The 19,363-nt window shown below is 36.3% G+C and overlaps 1 protein-coding gene across 5 annotated transcripts in view; it reads left to right on the forward strand.

The window, feature by feature from the left end:
- The window catches only part of RNF13 (ring finger protein 13), a 203,870-nt gene that overhangs the window by 79,405 nt on the left and 105,102 nt on the right, over positions 1-19,363 (forward strand). The gene's annotated exons all lie outside the window — the stretch shown is intronic.

Below are 19,363 nucleotides of genomic sequence, written 5' to 3' on the forward strand. Positions count from 1 at the left end.
TGTGTGTTTATAGATGTATGTGTATGCATATATTTATGTAAGTGTTTACTTATATAATGAATCCATATTTTAATATTAAATAGAGCCATGCTACTTGGTTTCCAGGCCTTTTTTTTTTTTTTTTTTTTTTTTTCCAGGCCTTTTCACTTCTCCATCTAGAACATCTTTTCATAGTATTAGAGAGGGATCTATATTTTTATTTGCAATGCCTGGATAGTTTTGCAGTATCATGAAATATTATGGATTTTTGCATATTTATTTGTTTAAATTTTCATGTGGATTTTTAGGTTGTCCAGTTCTTGCTATTATAAACTGTGCTACAGTGAATGTCTTTATTTTTGTGTATTTGTCTATTTATTTGCATAAGATACATTTCCAGATGTAGAATTGCTTTGTTTATGGAACACAGGTTTAAAATTTTATTGTATATTCCAGGTTGCCCTTTGAAAGCTTGAGACAATTTAGATTCCCACCAATAGTGTCTGAGACGTTTTCCCCCAACCCTCCCCAATTCTAGATATTACCAAATTTTAGTTAAATGATTAAAAAGAAAAAATCTAATGGCAGTGCCTGGGTGGTTGAGTCAGTTAAGCATCTGCCTTCAGCTTAGGTCATGATCCTGGGTTCCTGGGATCAAGCCCCGCGTTGGGCTCCCTGCTCAGGAGTGAACCTGCTTCTCCCTCTGCCTGCATTTCTCCCTGGTTGTGCACACTTTTCTCTCTGTCAAATAAATAAAACAAAATCTAAAAAAAAAAGTCATTGAAATTGAGAACGTCTTAAGATTTTTTGCCCTGTGTATGTGTGAACATGTGCATGTGAATGCGAGAGTGAATTGCATGTTAATGCTCTTTGCCCATTTTTATTTTTTAAAATATTTTTTTATTTTTTTTGAGAGAGTGTGTATTTACAAGAGTGGAGGGGTGAAGGGGCAGAAGGAGAGAGGAGAAGGAGAGAGGGAAGCAGACTGTCCCCTGAGCAGGGAGCCCAGTGAGGGGCTCCGTTCCAGGACCCTGGGATCATGATCTGAGCCATAGGCAGATGCTTAACTGACTGAGTCACCCAGGTGCCCCTCTCTGCCCATGTTTAAATTAAAATGTCTATTCTTACTGATTTCTAAGAATTCTCTATAGACTGGAAAAATTTATTATTTGCCATATTATATGTGTTTCATGTCATTTTTCTGGCTTATACTTCATCTTTTAACTTTGTTTAAAGTTTCAGTAGTTTTGTTTACGTAGTTAAAAATTGCTATGCTTTCCTTCTATATCTGGGATCATGGTGAGAAAGTCCTTCCCTATTACAAGATGAGATTTTTATGCTACATAAGTTAAAATACTTGAAATTGTGTGTATGTGCCACAGAATGTTTTCAGGTTTTTCTTTCTTAAAATTCCACATTTAAGTACCATAAAACTATTATTGTCATTTAGGATGGCAGTCCCCTTTGGGAGGGACATATTAGTTTTTAAGTTTTTTAAAAGATTTTATTTATTTATTCATGAGAGACAGAGAGAGAGGCAGAGACATAGGCAGAGAGAGAAGCAGACTCCAGGGAGCCCGATGTGGGTCTTGATCCCGGGAACTCCAGGATCATACCGTGGGCCAAAGATAGACGCTCAACTGATGAGCCACCCAGGCTAGTTTTTAATTTTTTGAAGATTTTAAATTATAAAAAAAAATTCCCAGCATTGTAGGACTATTTCTCACTGCAAAAATATTTAAATAGAAAAGACACATACAGAAGAAAAAGGAAAAGCCTTCCATTACCCTCTCTTCATCTATACATGTCAATCCCACTGTCCTCTTCAGCATTAAATACAGTGTGACCTTAAAGACCTTCAGATCTTTTTCTGAATATGTGGTGCTTTTTAGTTCATAAATTCATGAACTCAAAAAGTTCGTAAGTGATTACCATTTGTAGGTATGAAAAGTTTCTTAATTTTTATAATGGAATCAATTCTAGCTAATTTACCAGAAAAGGATTTATGAGGGGATAAAGATGGCTAGAGTATCATATTCTGGAGAGGCAGTTTCCAGATTGTCAGGAACAAAACACAGAACTTCCTTGTAGAAATTGCTTGAGAAAGGATTGATGCAGCCACTGACCCCCGAAGCATAGCACCTTTTCTCCCATCAGGGATCCTCTGTGATCTTACTTCAAAACATTCTGCTTCTGCTGCTTCCCTAGCTAAGGAAATACTCTTTGCCAGACTGTTTTCACAAATCTAACATCTTGATTGTTCTGACTGTGGGCCACGGAGTTACTACCACATACTTTAGTGAAATACTAGCTATTATGGAGGCTGGCTAATACAGTTTATAGATTTTGTTATTTTTGTTTTTTTAGTCTGCTTTGGAAAGATGGGATTCATAGTTTGGGGAAAGTGGGTTCAGAAAATTTGGGGGCACTGTGAATGGCAGATACTCACTACAATGTTACTGTGTAATTGGACTCCCTGCACATCCTCACACTTAGCATTATGTCTTAGAGATCTTTCCACAGCTGCACCTATTAAGCACTGCATGGCATTCTGTAATATGAAAGAGCATAGTTTATTAGTCATTTCCCATTAACAGATATTTTTGTTTCTTATCCACAAATAAATTATTTCTCTAGGATAGAGACTTAGAGAAGTTTAATTGATGAGTCAATGGGTGTGAACATCTGGAATTTTCATAGATACACTAAATTACCTTTCCATAAGGCTGTACTGATTTATTCCCATTAACAGTGCATGAGAATACCCATTTTTTTCTACACCCTTTTCAATACTGGTTATTATCAGTCTTTTTAACCTTTGCCAATCTGATGGGCGAAAAGTATTATCTTGTTTTAATTTGCATTTCTCTGCTTACGGATGATTTTGAGCTGGCAGCCTTTCTTTCATTGTGCTTAAGGAGTCAAACCATCCTTTTACTAAAGAGCCTTTCTGCTTAGTAAGGTTGTTTTAAAGAGTTGCATTAACTCCTGATAACCATAGTCTTACTGGTGTTCCTCTATTACTATGCTATTATAAACTCAGTTTACATTTAAAAGATGTTTTGACAAATTTGCTTATTCACTGCCAAAGAAAGAATAGTTTTAAGGATCTGCCTGCTTTTTTCCCATTATGACAATATAAGGCAAGCCCAGGAAGTGAGATACAGGGGCAGTAAGGAGAGAATGGTTCTAACAGATTGTTGTTAGATCATTATGGATGGGTCTTATATTTACATAGCTGGCTTGCCATTGCCCAGAATCAGAATTCACAAATGGTAGCCTGTTCATTATTGTTTACAAGGAGAACTTGATGGTGATCAAGTGGGGATGGTTGTCTATAGTGAAATGTCTATAAAACCAATTAAGTATGTTAAAAATAGTTTTTGTAGGCATAAATTCTGTATCTGTAGGTTTTATGATATTCTTGGATTCTGCCATTTATAAGAGATCAGATATTTATGGTATAACACATGTCAGTTGAAATTCTGTGTTTACATTCCATGTACATATGCTCCAATATTAAGCTAATGGTATTTAGAGGTTTTCAACCCCCACTGTCATTTAAAAATATATTCAAGTATATAAAAATCAGAGAGCCAAAGAAAACTTGAGCTTTAATATAAAAATGTAAATCTTGCATGGATTAAAATATGGCATGCTAGGGTTAGAGAAGTTTTATTTTATTTTATTTTATTTTATTTTATTTTATTTTATTTTATTTTATTTTATTTTATTTATTTATTTATTTAAAAAAAATTTTTTTTTTTACTTATGATAGTCACACAGAGAGAGAGAGGCAGAGACACAGGCAGAGAGAGAAACAGGCTCCATGCACCGGGAGCCCGACGTGGGATTCGATCCCAGGTCTCCAGGATCGCGCCCTGGGCCAAAGGCAGGTGCCAAACCGCTGCGCCACCCAGGGATCCCCGAGAAGTTTTATTTTTTTAAAGATTTATTCACTTGAGAGAGAGGGAGAGCACAAAGTGGGGGAGAAGGGGAGAGGGAGGAGAAGCAGACTCCCTGCTGAGCAGGGAAATAGTTTTAAAATAGTAGTGTTGTAGAAGTTTTAAAAGAAAGATTTGATATTTTTACCTGGGGTGAACTCTGTGTTTTCAGTTATAGCTTTTGATTGGCTGTTTTTTGTTTTGTGTCTGTTTTGTGGCTGTATCTTAGATATGAAGGGAAGATCTATGGCATCAATTTGTTCCCTGAAGTCTAAATACCTTGAAAGAGGCCTGGCAATGAACTACTGTGTGGTGTGGTCCTTGTCCAGAGTTAGACACTCACAAGGAATTAGTTTCCATTAGTCTTCATTAGACTTTCTTCTGTTCCTCCAAAAACTTGTAAATTTTTCGCATATCCCCTACTCCATGCTCATGAGGTCTTTAATCTATCCAGAATGGTATAGTGTAAAATAGGTCTCTATTCTTACCTTTTTTAAATAACCAACTATTAAAGCATCAGTGAACAAGCAAGGTTTTTTTTTTTTTTTTTTTTTTTTTTAAATTTTTATTTATTTATGATAGTCACAGAGAGAGAGAGAAAGGCAGAGACACAGGCAGAGGGAGAAGCAGGCTCCATGCACCGGGAGCCCGATGTGGGATTCGATCCTGGGTCTCCAGGATCGCGCCCTAGGCCAAAGGCAGGCGCCAAACTGCTGCGCCACCCAGGGATCCCAAGCAAGGTTTTACTTTACTTGTAGATTTGTCATGCTTTCAGGATCTCCTGCTAGACTCTTGGTTTATTATTAATATAGTTAGAATAATTTAGTTACACACTGAAGGCTAGTCTCAGGAGGATCAAATTATTTAGGTTTCTTATTTATATACTTTTAAGAAGTGACTGGATAAGTAAAGGAGATAATGATGATTATTAAAAAATTGAAAACCAGATTTATCTCTAAGGAAGCCTTAGTAAAGCTAGCATCAGATTTCCTGAGTACAGCTATCAATGGTAAATCTTATTTTCAGCAAAAATCTTTTAGACTAGATATACTGTGATCATTGTATACAGTGTTTTTGTCATCTAGTACTTAGTGTATGTTCTTCATGCTGATAAGGAGAAGACATAGAGGATGAAGGTCATGGGATGTAAATGTGTCCTTGACTGTATCATTCCTCATATCTAGAACAAAGGTTCTAGATAGTTTGTACCTTTTATGAATATGTATTCTTATATATGATTTATTTCTCCTGATCAGTATTCTTAAATTAGTACCCTATGTTATCACTAATTAATTTTCCCCAAACTAGACTTATTATTTGAAAATTTAAACTTCAGGACTCTCTTGGAAGAAATGATTTTGTTTAGTACAAAGTCTTGAAATTAAAAGATTTTTTTTTCTCTAGTGAAGGAAAATGCAAATATTGCAAGGAAACATGATTGTTTGGATGCCTTATTTGTTTTTGTTTTTTTAAATATTTTATTTATTTATTCACAAGAGACACAAAGAGAGCGGCAGAGACACAGGCAGAGGGAGAAGCAGACTTCATGCAGGGACCCTGATGTGGGACCTGATCCCGGGACTCCAGGATCATGCCCTGGGCCGAAGACAGGCTCTAAACCGCTGAGCCACCCAGGGATCCCCCTGGATGCCTTATTTGTGATGCTTCTTTGTTTTCTTTGTAGGGAAGATGCTTAAGAGCAGCTACTTGTATTTTCCCTTCCAGAACAACTTGATAGTTTTGTGACATGAAGGAGTCTTGGTTAGACTGAATATACTTAGCTTCCTCACTCCTAGGAACTGTTAACTGTGATGATATCACCTTCAATTTGTAGTCTATAACAAAGGTTAGAGTTCCTTTTTCAAGGGATAAATAGAAAATGGAACCATTAAATTAAGAAGTAACACCACACCTGTTTATACAAAAAATAGGAATTCTAAAATCAATACATTTTTTCGAAAGCACAAAGGTATAAAAAAGAATGCCTCCTCAGTGAATTTTGAGCTTTTAAAACCTTTTCCTGTTAATTTCAAAGGTAATGATTGCTCCTTCATTTTTTAATTTTACTAGGGAATAGAGCATTTCATTAGGTGTGGAGAATAGCAAAAATTATTTCATTATGACAATTTATTAATGGAGAAGTGTGGAGGTAGGGAGAAAGAGTAAGGGGGTGGAGGGCCTGAAGGAAAGCATGGAAAGTCTACACATAACCCTCCCAGCTCATGTAGAATTCCCCAAATCCAACCTTGCCTTTTTTTCTTCCAGTTTGGGCCCTAGTCTCATCCATCATCCTTGGACCCATCCACATTGTACTATTTAGTTTCCAACCACATTGTAAGTCAAAGAAGGCTAACATGTCTGATCTCCTAACTCAGCACACCCTGCACTTCCCTGTTTGATTACTGGGCATCTTTGTTGTTTGTTCACTTAGTAATGTTCATTAGATTTTCTTGCTGGCTTTCTCAATTTGATATGTTAAAAGTAATTTTTAATTTTTCTTCCCATGAAAAAATATGTTTCTAATTATAAGCAATATATGCTCATCATAAAAATTAAGATGATATAGGACATTTATAAAGAAGAATATGAAAATCATGCATAATTCTACAACCAAGAGATTATAATGGTAGACTTGGGTATAATCATGTGAGGTTTTTTTTTTTTTTTTTTTTTTTTTTTTTTTTTTTTTACCATGTGAGGTTTTTAGACACATTTATGCCTTCACTTTGTGTTTATGCTGTTTTGCAGCTACTTAAAATTTGTCAAAATCATAGCATATCTAATATGGATATCTTTTCATGTAAGTATAAATGCATTCATGTCATCATGCAGTTTTAAAAAATAATATTTGAATTACACCATAATGTAACCAATCATCTTATCATTAGTTGTTGTGTTTAGGCTGATTTCACTTATTAAAAATTATGAAATACTTCAAACACAGAATAAAGGAAGGGAATAATAGAACATCCTGTATATACCACCTAGATGTTCATATTTTGCCATTATTTTTAAAGAAGAAATGTTACCAGTACCATTGAAGCATTTTTTTACCTTCCAAGTTCCATTCCCTTATCCTCCTCCTAGTAATCATTATCCTGAAATTTAGATCTTTCCCATTTATGTTACAAAACATTTTTTACCTTTTATATGAGTCTTTTAACATTGTCTTACCTGCTTTTAAATTTTGTTTGTTCTGGTTTTAAAGCTTGCTTTTTTTTTCACCCAACACTGTATTTGAATTTTATCTCTGTAGTTATATTGTCTGCATTCATTTTAACTGTTAATAATACTTCGCTTTATGACTATATCATAATTTATTTTTTAATTATTAGTAGATATGTAAGATGTTAGTCTTTTGCTTATATCTTAAAAATCTCTCCTTGTGTATATTATAGCTAGATGCTGTTTCACACTCATCAGATTAGTGAAAATAAGAGTCTAACAATATCAGTGGCCAGCAAGGATATGAAAAACAGGTCGTCTTATATACTGCTGGTTAATACAAGAGTGTCTGACCATTCTGGAGAGTTTGGTAATATTATTTTCTTCTCTAGGTGATAATTTGCCATAGTGAAATAATGCATTTTTTCCCACATTCAATATATTTCTCATTTCTCACATATTCAATGAATCTGTGATCATTGTTTTTGCAATTAACGGGAAAACTCATTACCTGTATTAACACCCTTATTACTTTGTACTGTTGTATTTTTATCTGTCTACCTGTACAATCCCTTTTTGCCAGTTGCCATTATCTTTGAATACTTAATACAGAAATAATTTCTGTAACTAGGATATGACCATTTTCATTAGTAATTTTAAGTTCTGCCCCCCTTAATCAGATTGATAACCAGTTTGTATTCAGTTAACCAGCTTATGTTCAACGTGACTGAGTTAGGACAGATTTCAAATGGCAAGTAATGTAGTGAGTAATGAATGATTGAAGATCTGTTTCTTTTTTAAAAAACAAAATGTTGGGCAGCCTCAGTGGCGCAGCGGTTTAGTGCTGCCTGCAGCCCAGGGTGTGATCCTGGAGACCCGGGATCGAGTCCCACATTGGGCTCCCTGCATGGAGACTGCTTCTCCTTCTGCCTGTGTCTCTGCCTCTCTCTCTCTCTCTGTGTCTCTCATGAATAAATAAATAAAATCTTAGTAAATAAATAAATAAATAAATAAATAAATAAATAAATAAATAAAATCTTAAAAAAACCCAAAAAAACAAAATATTTTTGGCTTCATTACCAAAGAATTCCTTTTAGTCAGGATTCACATTTGTTTGCAAAGCCAAAGAATTTCTTTGATGCCTCTTAAGTTATACTATTGTATTTGTTTCTGAACTCTTTTGCTAATAAAGATTTTGTTAGAAGTTTAAATTCTTAGAGGATCTGTCAAGTACTACAGAATATAAAATATGAATAAATATTCCTTCCTGACTTGTATTGATGATTTGTCAATTTAGAAGGTGATCTTAGAGGATATGTATTTCCAATGTATGCTCAATCTACTTAGAATTTCTTTCATTTTTAGAGAAACTATCTTGTTGAATGTAGCAAATCCTATAAGCATACCAGTCTTGAGCTTTAATTTTTTTTTTTTTTTGAGATTTTGTTTATTCATGAGAGACACAGGGAGAGAGGCAGAGACAGAGGCAGAGGGAGAAGCAGGCTCCACACAGGGAGCCTGATGTGGGACTTGATCCCGGGACTCCAGGATCACACCCTGAGCTGAAGGCAGACGCTCAACCACTGAGCCACCCAGGCGCCCCTGAACTTTTGATTTTTTATTTGTTGGTTCAGTGTTTGGAGTGATGGTGTTTGATTGGATTTTTTTCCTAAGCAAGACAATGATGTGGTTATGATGGTCCTATAGTGTGTAATATATTTATTAAAAGGCATTTTCCATCAGATGGCACAGTCATTTTGTTTTTTAAAATGTTAAGATATAGTCTATGGAGTGGAACATCAGCTGTTTGTGCTGAATGGGAAACACATAACAGATGTCCTTTCTTCATGGAGCTTGAATATCAGGAAATCAAAATCCTGACAGACAACTACTTTTGTGTTAAACCTCATGACAATAATCTTTAACTTTTTATCAATTATTTTTATTTTTTAAAGATTTATTTATTTATTCATTCATGAGACACAGAGAGAGAGGCAGGGAAATATGGAGAGGGAGAAGCAGGCTCCCTGTGAGGAGCCTGATGTGGGACTCAATCCTAGGACGCCAGGATCATGACCTGAGCCAAAGGCAGTTGCTCAACCACTGAGCCACCCAAGTGTTCCAACTATGTTGTTGTTTTTAGGAATTAGATTTAGGGACACCTGGGTGGCTCAGCGGTTAAGCATCTGCCTCGGCTCCGGGCGTGATCCTGGCGTCCTGGGATCGAGTCCCATGTCGGGCTCCCCATCGGGAGCCTGCTTCTCCCTCTGCCTATGTCTCTGCCTCTCTCCCTCTCTGTCTCTCATGAATAAATAAATAAAATGTTTTTTAAAAAAGGAATTAGATTTGATAATTCTATTTTCTAATAAAGCTGCTATGAACATCAGTATACATATTTTTATGTCTGTGTTTTCATTTCTCTTTTTTAGGGATTCATCCATTTATTTTTAGAGAGAAAGCAAGCACGATTAGGGGGAGGTGCAGAGGGAGAGAAGCAGACTCCTTGCTGAGTGTGGAGCCTGTTGTGGGGCTCGATCCTATGACCTTGAGACCATAACCTGAACCAAAATCAAGAGTCAGATGCTCAACAGATTGAGCCTCCCAGGCGCTCGTTTTTTCTCAAGTATATACTCAAGGGTAGAATTGTTGTGTCATATGGTAACTCCGTTTAACCTTGTAAGGAACAGCCAGACTGCTCCAAAGTGGGTGCACCATTTTCAGCTCCCACCAGCAGTGTGTGATGTTTCCAAGTTCTCCATTTCCTTGTTAAGACTTTTTAATCTTTTTTTTTTTTTTTTAAGTTTTTTTATAGACCTTCTAGTGGGTGTAAAGTGCTATCTCATTGTGGTTGTGATTTTCCCTAATCATTAGTGATGTTGAGCATCTTTTCATGTGCTTATTGGCCAGTCATATTATCTTCTTTGAAGAACTGTCTATTCAAATCCTCTGCCATTTATTTATTTATTTATTTATTTATTTATTTATTTACATATGGTACATATTGGTTTCTGGAGTAGAATTCAGTAATTTTTTTTTTAATTTATTTTTTATTGGTGTTCAATTTACTAACATACAGAATAACACCCAGTGCCCGTCACCCATTCACTCCCACCCCCCGCCCTCCTCCCCTTCTACCACCCCTAGTTCGTTTCCCAGAGTTAGCAGTCTTTACGTTCTGTCTCCCTTTCTGATATTTCCCACACATTTCTTCTCCCTTCCCTTATATTCCCTTTCACTATTATTTATATTCCCCAAATGAATGAGAACATATAATGTTTGTCCTTCTCCGACTGACTTACTTCACTCAGCATAATACCCTCCAGTTCCATCCACGTTGAAGCAAATGGTGGGTATTTGTCATTTCTAATAGCTGAGTAATATTCCATTGTATACATAAACCACATCTTCTTTATCCATTCATCTTTCGTTGGACACCGAGGCTCCTTCCACAGTTTGGCTATCGTGGCCATTGCTGCTATAAACATCGGGGTGCAGGTGTCCCGGCGTTTCATTGCATTTGTATCTTTGGGGTAAATCCCCAACAGTGCAATTGCTGGGTCGTAGGGCAGGTATATTTTTAACTGTTTGAGGAACCTCCACACAGTTTTCCAGAGTGGCTGCACCAGTTCACATTCCCACCAACAGTGTAAGAGGGTTCCCTTTTCTCCGCATCCTCTCCAACATTTGTTGTTTCCTGCCTTGTTAATTTTCCCCATTCTCACTGGTGTGAGGTGGTATCTCATTGTAGTTTTGATTTGTATTTCCCTGATGGCAAGTGATGCAGAACATTTTCTCATATGCATGTTGGCCATGTCTATGTCTTCCTCTGTGAGATTTCTGTTCATGTCTTTTGCCCATTTCATGATTGGATTGTTTGTTTCTTTGGTGTTGAGTTTAATAAGTTCTTTATAGATCTTGGAAACTAGCCCTTTATCTGATATGTCATTTGCAAATATCTTCTCCCATTCTGTAGGTTGTCTTTGAGTTTTGTTGACTGTATCCTTTGCTGTGCAAAAGCTTCTTATCTTGATGAAGTCCCAATAGTTCATTTTTGCTTTTGTTTCTTTTGTCTTCGTGGATGTATCTTGCAAGAAGTTACTATGGCCGAGTTCAAAAAGGGTGTTGCCTGTGTTCTTCTCTAGGATTTTGATGGAATCTTGTCTCACATTTAGATCTTTCATCCATTTTGAGTTTATCTTTGCGTATGGTGAAAGAGAGTGGTCTAGTTTCATTCTTCTGCATGTGGATGTCCAATTTTCCCAGCACCATTTATTGAAGAGACTGTCTTTCTTCCAATGGATAGTCTTTCCTCCTTTATCGAATATTAGTTGCCCATAAAGTTCAGGGTCCACTTCTGGATTCTCTATTCTGTTCCACTGATCTATGTGTCTGTTTTTGTGCCAGTACCACACTGTCTTGATGACCACAGCTTTGTAGTACAACCTGAAATCTGGCATTGTGATGCCCCCAGATATGGTTTTCTTTTTTAAAATTCCCCTGGCTATTCGGGGTCTTTTCTGATTCCACACAAATCTTAAAATAATTTGTTCTAACTCTCTGAAGAAAGTCCATGGTATTTTGATAGGGATTGCATTAAACGTGTATATTACCCTGGGTAACATTGACATTTTCACAATATTAATTCTGCCAATCCATGAGCATGGAATATTTTTCCATCTCTTTGTGTCTTCCTCAATTTCTTTCAGAAGTGTTCTATAGTTTTGAGGGTATAGATCCTTTACATCTTTGGTTAGGTTTATTCCTAGGTATCTTATGCTTTTGGGTGCAATTGTAAATGGGATTGACTCCTTAATTTCTCTTTCTTCAGTCTCATTGTTAGTGTATAGAAATGCCACTGACTTCTGGGCATTGATTTTGTATCCTGCCACGCTACCGAATTGCTGTATGAGTTCTAGCAATCTTGGGGTGGAGACTTTTGGGTTTTCTATGTAGAGTATCATGTCATCGGCGAAGAGGGAGAGTTTGACTTCTTCTTTGCCAATTTGAATGCCTTTAATGTCTTTTTGTTGTCTGATTGCTGAGGCTAGGACTTCCAGTACTAGAATTCAGTAATTCATCACATACAGCACCCAGTGTTCATCATAACAAGTGCCCTCCTTTATACCCATGTAGCCCATTTTCCCCCCACTTCCCTCCATCAAACCTGTTTATTCTCTATCAGTAAAAGTCTCTTATGATTTGTTTCCCCTCTCTCCTTTTTTTCTTTTCCCCATTCCTATATGTTCTTCTGTTTTCTTTCTTAAATTCCACATATGATAGAAATCATATGGTATTTGTCTTTCTCTGACTTATTTCATTTAGCATAATACAGTCTAGCTCCATCCATGTCATTGCAAATAGCAAGATCTCATTCTTTTTGATGGCTAATATTCCATTGTATATACATACCACATCTTCTTTATCCATTCATCAGTCGATTGATGTTTTGGTACTCTCCATAGTTTGTTGTTGGTTAGGTTGCATATATCCCTTCAAATCTGTATTTTTGTGTCCTCTGGGTAAATATCTAGTAGTATAATTGCTGGATCATAGAGTAGTTCTATTTTTTTTTTAATATTTTATTTATTTATTTATGAGAGAGAGAGAGAGGCAGAGGCAGAGACACAGGCAGAGGGAGAAGCAGGCTCCATGCCAGGAGCCCAATGCTGGACTCAATCCCGGGACTCTAGGATCGTGCCCTGGGCCAAAGGCAGGCGCCAAACCACTGAGCCACCCAGGGATCCCGAGTAGCTCTATTTTTAACATTTTGAGGAACCTCCATACTGTCTCTAGAGTGGCTGCACCAGTTTGTAATAACACCAATAGTGTAAGAGGGTTCCCCTTTCTCCACGTCCTCACCAACACCTGTTGTTTCTTAATTTCAGCCATCCTGACAGATGTGAGGTGGTTTTTATTTGTATTTCCCTGATAATGAGGAATGTTGAACATCTTTTTATGTGTCTGTTGGCCATCTGGATGTCTTTTTTTGAAAACTACCTAATCATGTCTTCTGCCCATTTCTTAACTGGGTTGTTTTTGGGTGTTGAGTTTGATAAGTTCTTTGTAGATTTTGAATACTAACCCTTTATCAGATATGTCATTTACAAATATCTTCTCCCATTCCATAGGGTGTCTTTTAGTATGTTGATTGTTTCTTAACTGTGCAGAAATTTTTATCTTGATAAAGTCCCAGTAGCTCATTTCCCTTGCTTCAGGAGATATATCTAGTAAGAAATTGCTATGGCTGATGTCAAAGAGATTACCTGTGTTCTCCTCTAGGATTTTGATGGTTTTCTCTCTTGCATTAAGGTCTTTCATCCATTTTGAATATATTTTTTGTGTACGGTGTAAGAAAGTGGTCTAGTTTCATTCTTTTGCATGGTGCTGTACAGTCTTCCCAACACCATTTGTTGAAGAAACTTTTATCCATTGCATGTTCTTTCCTGTTTTGTCATAGATTATTTGACCATAGAGTTGTAGGTCCATTTCTGAGTTCTCTATTCTGTTCCATTGATCTGTGTATCGTTTTTGTGTCAGTACCATACCGTCTTTATGACTAGAGCTTTGTAATATAGCTTGAATTCTAAAATCGTGATGCCTCTAGTTTTGTTTTTCATTTTCAGAATTGCATTGGGTATTCAGGGTCTTTTGTGGTTCCATACAAATTTTAGGATTATTTGTTCTAGCTCTATGAAAAATGATGGTGGTATTTTGATGGGGATTGTATTAAATGTGTGGATTGCTTTAGGTAGTATAGACATTTTAACAATGTTTGTTTTAATCCATGAGGGAATGCTTTTCCATTTCTTTGTGTCCTCTTTAATTTCTTTTGTCAGTGCTCTGTAGTTTTCAGAGTATAGATAGATCTTTTACTTCTTTAGTTAGACTTAGATATCTTATTGTTTTCAATTGCAGATAGGATCGATTCCTTTTCCTACTGCTTCATTATTGATGTATAGAAATGCAACGGATTTTTGCACATTGATTTTATATCCTGTGACTTTGCTGAATTCGTGTATGCATTCTAGCATTTTTTTTTTTTGGTGGAGTCTTTGGAGTTTTCTACATAGAGTATCATGTTGTCTGCAGATAGTGAAAGTTTGACTTCTTCCTTGCCAATTTGGATGCCTTTTATTTCTTTTTTGTTGTCTGATTGCTGAGGCTAAGACTTCCAATACAATGTTAAATAGTAATGGTGAGAGTAGATATCCTTGTTCTGTCCCTTGTTGATTTTTCTACTTAGATGATCTATCCATTGCTGTAAGTAGGGTGTTAAAGTCTTACACTGTTATTGTATTATCACCAATGAGTGTCTTTATGTTTGTTATTAATTGATTTACATATTTGAGTGCTCCCAAGTTGGGTACATAAATATTTACAATTGTTAGATATTCTTTTCCCTATTTTTTTAAAAAAAGATTTGACTTAATTAATTAATTTATTTATTTGAGACAGAGAGTGAGCACACGAACACACAAGCAGGGCAGAGGGGTGGAAGCAGGGTGCCTGCTCAATCCCAGGGAGTGTAGGGCTTGGTTCCAGGACTCTGGGATTATGATTTGGGCCTAAGGCAGCTGCTTAACTAAGCCATCCAGGTGCCCCAATTGTTAGATCTTTTTCATGGTTAGACCCCTTAATTACGATGTAGTACCCTTCTTGATCTCTTGTTACAGTTTTTGCTTTAAAATCTGTTTGTCTGGGCAGCCCTGGTGGCACAGCAGTTTAGTGCTGCCTGCAGCCTGGGGTGTGATCCTGGAGACCTGGGTTAGAGTCCCATGTCAGGCTCCCTGCATGGAGCTTGCTTCTCCCTCTGCCTGTGTCTCTGCCTCTCTCTCTCTCTGTCTATCATGAATAAATAAATAAAATCTTAAAAAAAAAAATCTGTTTGATGTAAGTATGGCTACTCTAGCTTTCTTTTGACATCCATTAGCATGGTAGATGGTTCTCCATCCCCCGACTTTCAATCTGCAGCTGTATTTAGGTCTAAAATAAGTCTCTTGTAGGTGGCATATAGATGGATCTTGTTTTTTTTTTTTTTTTTTTTTTTTTTTTTTAATCCATTCTGATACCCTGTGTCTTTTACTGGAGCATAGTCCATTTACATTTGGAGTGATTATTGAGAGAGATGAATTTAGGGCCATTGTGATACCTGTAGAATTAGTGTTTCTGGTGATTTTTCTCTGGTCCTTTCTAGTCTTTGTTGCTTTTGATCTTTTTTTTCACCACTCAAACAGTCTCCCTTAAACTTTCTTGCAGGGCTGGTTTAGTGGCCACAAACTCCTGTAGTTTTTGTTTGTCTAGGAAACTCTATCTTTCCTAGTCTGAATGACAGCCTTGCTAGATAAAGAATTCTTGGCTGCATATTTTTCGCATTCAGCATGTTGAATTATTTCCTTCCACCTCTTCCTGACCTGACAAGTCTCTGTGGACAGATCTTCTTCGAACCTAATCTGTCTTCCCTTGTTGGTTAAGGACCTTCTTTCCCTTGCTACTTTCAGGATTCTTTCCTTGTCTGTGTATTTTGTGAATTTGACTACGATATACATTGAGAATGGCTGGCTTTTGTTGAATTTAATGGGAATTCTCTGTGCTTCTTGGATTTTGATGTCTGTGTCCTTCCCCAGATTAGGGAAGTTTTCAGCTATAATTTGTTCAGATAAACCTTCTGCCTCTCTTCATCTTCAGGGACTCCTGTGATTCCCATGTTATTACGTTTTACTAAGTCACAGAGTTCTCTAAGTCTGTCTTCATGGTTTATTACATTTCTTTCCCTCCTTTTTTTGGCTTCATTATTTTTCATAATTTTATCTTCTTTATCACTGATTTGCTCCTCTGCTTCGTCCATCCTCAGTTTTATGATCTCCATTTGTGTTTGCATCTTGGTAATAGTATTTTTAATTTTGACCTGAGTAGATTTTAGTTCTTTTTTCTTTGTAGTAAGGGATTCTCTAATGTCTTCTATGCTTTTCAAGTCCAACTAATATCCTTATAATCAATGTTTTAGATTCTAGTTTAGACATGTTATTTATATCTCTACTGATTAAATCCCTAGCCATGAGTTCTATCTTACGTTCTTTCTTTTGGGGTGAATTCCTCTGTGTTGTCATTTTGTCTAGAAAGAAAAGAAGAAAGAAAAAAAAAACAACTTAAAAAACAAACCCCAAAAACAAAGAGTAAAAACTTTGTTTTTACAAAAAAGAAAAAAAGAAACAAAAAGAAAAAAAAAACCCAAACAAGGAAATAAGAAATAAAAACAAACCCTAGATCCTGGGTGTGTTTTGGTCTGCTTGTATAAAGAATCTAGATCCCAACATAAAAGATAAAGTAGGATAAAATGAAAGTAGACAAAAAATACATATGAAAAGTATATGTATATAAATCTAGAAAATTAATAAAAGGAATTGGAAAGCATAAGAAATGAAAAAATAACAAAAAGAAATAGGATTTTCTTTTTTACTTTTATTCTCTATTTCCCCGAGAGCTGAAGCTTTGCAGCCCTCCATGATCAATAAACTTGAGGGAAGCTAGTTGGTTGTTTGTGCTGGTCTTCTGGGGGAGAAGCCTGCTGTACTCACTCTCAGGCTGACTTGTTCCAGTGGAAATGCTTCTCCCAGACGCAGAGGTGTGGGGCTTGGTGTACGCCTCTCGGTGTCCACTGAGTGGCACTGTTTTGGTCCCTGAAGTGATTTGGCACTGATGGGCAGGATGAAAATGGCTATGTCTTGTTCTCTAACCTGGGAGCTAAAAGTTTGCTCTGCCTACTCTTCAGTGAATCTTCACAGAAAAGCCATCAATCACCCTATTTGTCTTTTCTGATTTCAATCTCAATCCTGCATTCACCTTGCCCGAGTGGAGCCTTTTTATCTCAGGCCTCTGACTGATTTCCAGAACTCCAAATTGCAGTGATGCCTGCGAGGCAGACCTGAACTATTCCTCTGGGGCAGGGTCTTGTTGGCACTTGTTGCCTGAGGAAATCAGTCCCATGAGGGGAGGCGGTTTGCAGTTTATAGCAGAAAGCTAGCACCGAGACCTGCTTTTAATGCCCAAGAAATCATTGCCAAATCCAGTGTCATGAAGCTTTTCCCTTATGTGTTACCTAAGAGTTTTATATATTAGCTCTTAGGTCTTTGAGTTAATTAGGTCTTTGAGTTAATTTTTTATATGGTACAAGATAAGAGTCCAGTCTTACTCTTTTGCATGTGGATATCCAGGTTCCCCAATACCATTTGTTGAAAGAACTATCCTTTCTTTGAATGGTCTTGGTACACTTGTCAAAGTCATTTGACTTATATGTGAGTGTTTATTTCTGAGCTATCTATGCTTTTTTTCTTTGGTCTTTGAGTCTGTGTTTATATCAGCACCCATATACTATTTTGATTACTGTAGCTTTATAGTATGTTTTGATTTTTTAAATTTTTATTTATTTTTGAGAGAGAGTGAGTGAGCACACAGGGGCCTGGGGAGGAGCAGAGGGAGAGGGAGTGAAAGAGAATCTTAAATGTGTGGAGCCTGATGTGTGGGGCTCAGTCTCACAACCCTGAGATCATGACTTGAGCTGAAATTAAGAGTCAGGTGCTTTAGCCAACAGAGCCACCCAGATGCCCTGCTTTGTAGTAAGGTTTAAAGTCAGGAAGTATGAGAGCTCTGAATTTGTTGTGTTTTTTTCAATATTATTTTGACAATTAGAGGTCCCTTGAGGTTCCATATAAATTATAGGATGGATTTTTCTATTTCTACAAAAAAAATCATTGTAATTTTGATAGGAATTGTATCAAATTTATAGATTGCTTAGGGCAGTACTGACATCATAGCCATATTAAGTCTTATCAATCCGTGATAGAATTGACATCCATAGTATGTCTGTTTTTGTCTTTTAATTTCAGCAACATTTGGTAGTTTTCAGGGTGTAAGTCTTTTGCCACTTTGGTTAAGTTTATCTCAAGTATTTTATTCTTTTTGATGCTCTTGTAAGTTGAATTGTTTTATTGATTTCCTTTTGGAATTGTTCTTTGTTAGAGTTTAGGAATGCAACTGATTTTTTGCATGTTGATTTTGTATTGTGCAACTTTGCTGAATTTGTTTATTGGTTGTAATTATATTTTAATTCTGATCTTTATGGTTTTCTACATATAAGATATCATGTCATCTGCAAAGAGGTAATTTTACTTCTTCCTTTTCAATTGGAATGCCTTTTATTTCTCTTTCTTGCCTAATTGTTCTGGCCAAGATTCCCAGTACTATGATGAAAAGGAGTGGTATGGGGCACCTGGGTGGCTCAGTTGGTTAAGTGTCTGACTTTTGGTTTTCAGCTCAACTCTTGATCTCCGGGTCATGAGATCAAGTCTCGTGTCAGGCTCCATGTTCAGTGGGGAGTCAGCTTCTCCTCTTCCTCTCCCTCTGCTCCTCCACCCTACTCACATACTGTCTTTCTCAAGTAAATAAATCTTAAAAAAAGAAAAAGTGGTAAAAGCGTGCATCCTTGTCTTGTTCCTGATCTTTAAAGAAAAGCTTTCAGTTATTTGTTATTGAGCATATGTTAAATGTGTGCGTGTTTTTAAATATATGCTCTTTATTATGGCAAATATATGCTCTCACTCTCTTTTGTTTTTTTTAGTTTGCTGGGTGTTTTTATCATGAGAGGGTGTTGGGTTTTGTCAAATATGTTTTCTACATGCATTGATGATTTTTTTATGAATTGAGATTGAGAGATTTTTTTCTCCCTACATTCTATTAATGTATATTATATTTATTTTCATATATTGAACCATTCTCTCATTCTAGGAATAAATCCAATTTGGTTATGGTATATAATACTTTTAATATGCTGTTGAAGTTGGTTTAGTAGTACTTTGTTGAGGATTTTTGCATTGTTCTTTATAAGGGATATTGGAATGTAGTTTTTCTTGCTTGTGGAGTCTGACTTTGGTATAAGGGTAATGCTGCTGTTACAGAATGTGCAGGAAATGTTCCTATCTCTTTGGTTCTTTGGAAGACTTTGAGAAGGATTGGTGTTAATTCTTCTTTAAATGTTTGGTGGACTTCACCAGTACGTGGCTTTTGAGATTTTCTTTCTTAGGAAGTTTTTGATTATTGATTCAATTTTCTTACTAGTAATGGATCTCAACAAATTTACTATATCTTCATGATTCAGTCTTGGCAGGTTGTGTGTTTTTAGTTATTTGTGCATTTCTTCTGTTATTCAATTTTTACTCTACGTTGTTCATAGTGCCCTCTTATAAACCTTTATTTCTATAAAATAGTAATGTTCTCTTTCT

This window comes from Canis lupus, chromosome 23 (assembly GCF_011100685.1).
Source record: "Canis lupus familiaris isolate Mischka breed German Shepherd chromosome 23, alternate assembly UU_Cfam_GSD_1.0, whole genome shotgun sequence".
NCBI classification, from domain to species: domain Eukaryota; kingdom Metazoa; phylum Chordata; class Mammalia; order Carnivora; family Canidae; genus Canis; species Canis lupus.